Source organism: Glycine max, chromosome 7 (genome assembly GCF_000004515.6).
Source record: "Glycine max cultivar Williams 82 chromosome 7, Glycine_max_v4.0, whole genome shotgun sequence".
Taxonomy (NCBI): Eukaryota; Viridiplantae; Streptophyta; class Magnoliopsida; order Fabales; family Fabaceae; genus Glycine; species Glycine max.
In genome coordinates this window covers 16,365,141-16,371,140 of record NC_038243.2, presented here as the reverse complement: position 1 = coordinate 16,371,140, position 6,000 = coordinate 16,365,141, and the positions used below count along the sequence as shown (strand labels likewise).

At 29.4% G+C, this 6,000-nt stretch overlaps 1 non-coding gene across 1 annotated transcript; it reads right to left on the bottom strand.

The window, feature by feature from the left end:
- Positions 1-5,031: 5,031 nt before the first annotated feature.
- On the bottom strand, positions 5,032-5,163 carry MIR4387C (microRNA MIR4387c). The gene has a single exon (NR_048679.1). It is a non-coding gene; the product is annotated as a microRNA MIR4387c (primary transcript).
- Between the last annotated feature and the right edge of the window lie 837 nt (positions 5,164-6,000).

The window sequence follows — 6,000 nt, the reverse complement described above, 5'->3', positions numbered from 1 at the left end:
AAAAAAGCTTTTGAAGGCACAAGAAAACGTGAAGACCCTTGCAGATGCTAAGAGGAGGGAAAGGATTTATCAACCAGGAGATTGGGTTATGCTCAAATTACGGCCACACCGACAGACTTCAGCTAATGGGTCTCAAGCAATCATGGGGAAATTGGCTAAGAGATTCAATGGGCCCTTTCAAGTTCTAGAACAAGTAAGGATCGTGGCCTACCGCTTAAAACTGTCTGAAGAAACCTGCATACATCCAATCTTCCTGTTCACTGATGAAACCACTCAAAGGCTCCTAGAACTTATTAAAGAAGTTCAGTTGCCGACTCAATTTGTTCAACACCATCCGATTATTGTTCCCCTAGCCATATTAGATTATTGACAGGCTTCATCAACAGAACAAGGACCTTGGGAAGTGTTGGTGCAATGGCAAGGACTATTTCCAGACGAAACATCTTGGGAGGATTGGGCTCAACTATGCAAGGATTACCACCTTGAGGACAAGGTGATTTTACAAGGGCCGAAGAATGATACAAAAGCTGAGGAACATGGGGTAGCTAGCAAAGAACACAAGCCAGGGGTGCGAATAGAAGGAAGATCAAAGAGGGCAATCACAAAGCCCTCTTACCTCATTGACTACCTATAAGAAAAGAAGAGTGTAGGAAGTTGACCTGGAATGAAAGATTGTTATAAGAAAAGTATAAGAGGGCCATAACTTGCTCAGTCTCATTGGATATCTGTCATTACCAAGCATGGATGTGGTGAGTCTCTTGCAACATGCATGTAGGGCTGGAATTTTTTTTTCTATTTCTAATAATAAAAAATATAATAACCATGGAATTAAAGATTTATTAACTGACTATTCAATATATTTTGATATATATGGACTATTTTCTGAAATGAAAATCATAACTTGAAGGTCCTAAAGTACTTCACACTTTTTTTCTAAACAACTATCTGTTGTAAATCTCTGAACCAAACCTTCAAGGTTATGCTTTAAAGAATCGTTAATTGGCAGACAATACTAGTTAAATGTTATTGATTCTACGTCTTATAATATATACATGCATCTAAGTGTACCAATCAAAGACTACAGCATACTTCCCATCATATGATTAGTTAACTGGTGTGCATGTTTCTTATGGGCGCAATTAATGAGTACTTTAAATAAAGCTGAAGCTGACATGCTTATGCGTTTAGTTGCTGTTGAGTAAAATATGAAAGATATAACTCAATAGTTGTGGTGCCAATGTGGGTCATGAGAGATTTTAGCATATTGCTACTATATATGTTCCACAGCTAATTAAGAAAGTAACACTTACCTGTGCAGCTATCAAATTGCGAACATACTGATAAATTAATCTGGTATTCAAAATCTCCGGTGGGGCAAGATGATAAATCAGCTTTAGGGAGCATATCTTTCACTAGAAATGTACTTTAAACTCAAGAAAAAAGCACTTTGGAAATGTTAGCAGTGTTAAAAATAGGTTAGTTTGCTTAGAGGTGGCCCAATTTATTTAGGTGTAAAGCGAATTCTAAGACGATATATTTTTAAAATATATACTTAAAACGATTTATTAATACATTATATTTATTATATTACATCATTTTATTTTAAACATATTTTTCAAATTTTTGAGATGCAAATTTACTTATTGATCATGTCAAACTCTACTTATACGTCATGAATCTAAGCAACAAGGAAATAATCAATATATCAAGGGCTATGCCCAATCTAAGAAACAAGGAAATACTACTTAAGCATAGTCATGGATATAACCAAGAAAGATAAATAATAGCAAAAAACCAAGATTTTGGGACGAAAAAGGAAGAGAAAATAATTTGTCTTTGATCTTCATCTTAGTGTCATTGTCTTGCCAAGGCCCCAGAAAAAAAAATACCTGAAAGTTTTATTGAAACTTAGGGTTTAAAAGAGCTCAAGCCCATTACATAACATAACTCAAACACAACAGAAATTAGTATTCCTAACTAGCATCACCATGATCATGGACAGCATCATCACTAGGTCGTGATAGATTCTAGCAGTATCTTCATAAAAGTTGGAGATAAATTTATCCTTCAAATTTTGACACTTGCCTTATGCCCTTTTGGTTTCTACAATTCAATTTAATTTATGCTCAAAATATGATGCACAGGAGGACACATTATTCTTTTTCTTCATGGCAAAATGAACCTTAGTTGCGCAAATATAAAAAGAGATAGAGAGGGAAAATGGGTAAGAAAAAAGGATAAATAAGAAAACAGAAACAAAGAATTGTGAATCGATTAAAGTTGTGCTTGCTTTTCCAACTCAAAAAGGGTAAAAGGCTTTAAAAAATGATAATATGTAAGTTTACAATAATAATATTTACAATGAAAGTTTTTTACTGCAATTTTTTTCGCCTTTACATTAAAGTAATATTTACAATAATGATATAAGATTTGATTTCTCTGGCATAATCCAACATTATATTTGAGAAGTATACCAGATATGCAAAAAGACAAATATGAAAGAATTTGTGTGTTTTCTAAAAATTAGAGGTGACAACGTCATAGCCCATGTCTCAGATCGACTTAATATATGATATATAGATGAGAATTACTGAAATTATTAATTAAGAAGTTTTGGTGTGCACCAAGTATTTATATATTCTAAAGAAACAATAATCTTTATACATTTTGCTACAGTAATTGTGATTTTATTTTTAATCATGTTTTTCTTCATAAAATCAAGTTTCAAATACAGAGCATTTTAATATAATATTATTTTTATTTTTAATTAAAATTAATAAAATTAAGTGATGTTAATTTATTTATTTTTGTGTAAAATTAGATATTTTTACTTTTATTTGTGTCCGGAAAGAGAGTATATTCTAAATAAATTTATTTTTATTTTGAATTGATTTGACATTCATGGCTTTCAATTTCAAAGCACGAGGACGTGAATGAAAATCCAAAATTTAAATCACATGGTGTATTGAATAAAAGGACTTGGCGGAGTTGCCGTGATCTCGATTGCATTCGGCCTGGTGCACTAATGGTTGACTAACATTATATTTGAAAATAATTTTGTTTCTTGTGGAGTATAAAAAAGTTGCTAAATTATGCTTTCCATGTTATGAATGGTTCTAGCCCGTTGAAGAAGGTGGAAGTGCTTCGGCCACGACGAGTATTGAGCTTAATTACAAGTTGACATCCACTTCTCTAGATCCATTCAAAATTAATTACTCGATTACCAAATTGAATTATCTTTGTCAAATGTTCCCCAGATAGATATGTTGCTCCACGATTAATTAACAAATAAAGGAAAGTAAGAAAGCCAAAGCTTAATAGACAACATCATTAGGGTCATAAAGTTTTAATCAACAGATTTAGTTTAAAGGCGGTGGATATTGTTTTGTCTTCAAGCACGGCTTCTATGTGCCTATGTGTCAAACCCGGAACTCTACTTAAACTAGAACAATCCGTATCAATTGATCCATGTACTTGATAGTCTATGCTTTTATACTTACATTACATGTGAGTGTGTTAATTTAAAATATTTGCGATTTGATTATATTTTTTTTTAGATTAGAGCAATGGATGTTGTTCAACTCACTGAGTTAGAGACTAGTTAATCTCATTCACGTTGTGTGGTTATTGTTAGTCTAAGAAAATTTTACACAAAAAAATCAAACATAAGTTCTTTCGTTCAATAAATCGTTCTTTCATATATGAACACAAGTTTTATACCAATGTGTTAATTTTATAAGTTAGTTATATATAGGCAGACAAAAACATTTTTTTGTAAAAAAATAAAAATAAATTCTAATAATAATAATAATAATAATAACAATAACAACATTAAAAAAGACTTAATTAAGTTTTTTATATCTGAAATATAGACCGCTTTTAGATTATTACCTAATATTTTTTTCAATCAAGTACCTGAAAAAAATTTCAGTTTCATTTTACTACTTGTTGTTAGTCGCCTTCTGTTAAGTGATAACGTGACAGATGGAGTGTCACGTTATCACAGACACCTCATTGTCACGTCATCATCTTCAATGATGTCTCAGTGATTGATTGGACGTGACACTCTCTCTGTCACATCATCACTTAATAGAAGAGAATTAAGGACAGATAGTAAGATGAAATTGAAAAGTTTTTCACGTAGGTATTTGACCAAAATTTTTTAAGTAGTAATCTCAAAACTATTTATGTTTCCAAGTATAAAAACTTTTTAAGTCAATCTAAAAAATAATTTATTAGTTAACAAATGATAAGGAGGGGTTTTTATAAAAATAAATAATTTAATTTAAGATAAAATGATAAATGAAAAATTTTATTTTATTGAAAACAAAAATAAAAATGGTAATTATAAATTTAATTTATATTTAAAATTAAATAAGTCAATAAGAAAAAAATATTTCTCAAACACTTTTATTTGATCAAATATTTATACATTTGTCAAAAATTAAAAATTAATTAAAATAACTTGATGAACATATATGTAATTTACTTTTATATAGACTTAAGAAACTTTATCCTATTTATTTTTTAAAGATAATTTATCATTCAAAATAAGAAATATATTAAATTAATAATTAAGATATTTTTTATTGGTAGGAATAAAAAAAATACTATTTGAAATTTACAATAACTCATCTATTAATCTATCAGGTTTAATCAATTGAACTATATTAATAGGATAATATTGAAGGTGAAATTAACAAGTTAAGATGCATACATTTAATATCTGGAAAAAAAACTATAAGAGAACCCAACAATATCAAATGGTGAGATATATATTTTGGGTCTAGAGAATAGTGAAGGAAGAATGAGAGAAGATATAATATGTTACATGTGTACATTAATCATAGATCGCAAAACACCAATTATATATGATTTAAATAAGCTTTTCATGTCATATATTAAATAAGTTTTTCATACTTGAAAAATATGTAATTTTCAGATTACTACCTAAAAATTCATTTTTTTTTGTCAAATATCTATCTAACAAAATTTTCAATTTTATTTTATTAACTATCGTTAATTCCTTTTCATTAAGTGATGACGTGATAGACGGAGTGTCACGTCATCACGCTTAATCACTAACACGTCATTAAAGGTGATGATATGTCCACCACAAGGCGTGATGACGTGACACTCCAACTGTCACATCATCATTTAATGGAAGACGACTAATGACAAATAGTAAAATGAAAGGAAGATTTTTTCAGGTACTTAGTTGAAAAAAAAATATTAGGTAATAATATGAAAACAGTATATATTACCGGCATGAAAAACTTAATTAAGCCATTAAAAAATACATATAAAATATATTTATAATTTTTTTTGTTTAATTAGTTGGTGACATATTTTTTTTTCATTTACATAGAAAAATATAACAAGAGAAATTAAAATATTTATTATATAAATATTTAATGTACTATTAATCTTATACTACATTTGCTAATAATTTTTCGGATATATGTACTAACTTTAGTTAAAAAATAATAGCAAAGTCCGTCTTGCACTAGAAAAAGGCATTTGCTTAAATGAATAGTAACATTAGCATGAAAAACTATTTATTAAATTTTATGCTCTATATATATCCATCTAAATTGGATGTGGGGCGGATAATTGGCACAGAAGGATAACCACAATATTCTGAATTCCCACTTCCAGTCCAGATAGTCTGGATTTGAGTGGGTGGAAAAGTCATCATGTGTTCATTATATGTCCATATTTAGTTGTTTAGTTTTTGCTATAAATCGATAATTTGTTTGGCTAGAAATTGTGCTTTTATATAGCTCCATTATCTCTTTGGTACGCTAAGGAACAAAAATATACCTCTAGATGTACCAAAAGTGCATGAGAATAATTTTAGCTCAAATCCAGCTTCAATATATATATATATATTGATAATTTGTCGCATTGCCCACGAAAGATCGAGTGTATTTGTCTACTCTACAAAACTAGTTATTTGACTTTTTAAAGGAATTAAAGGATTTCCATCTTGAATTTTAT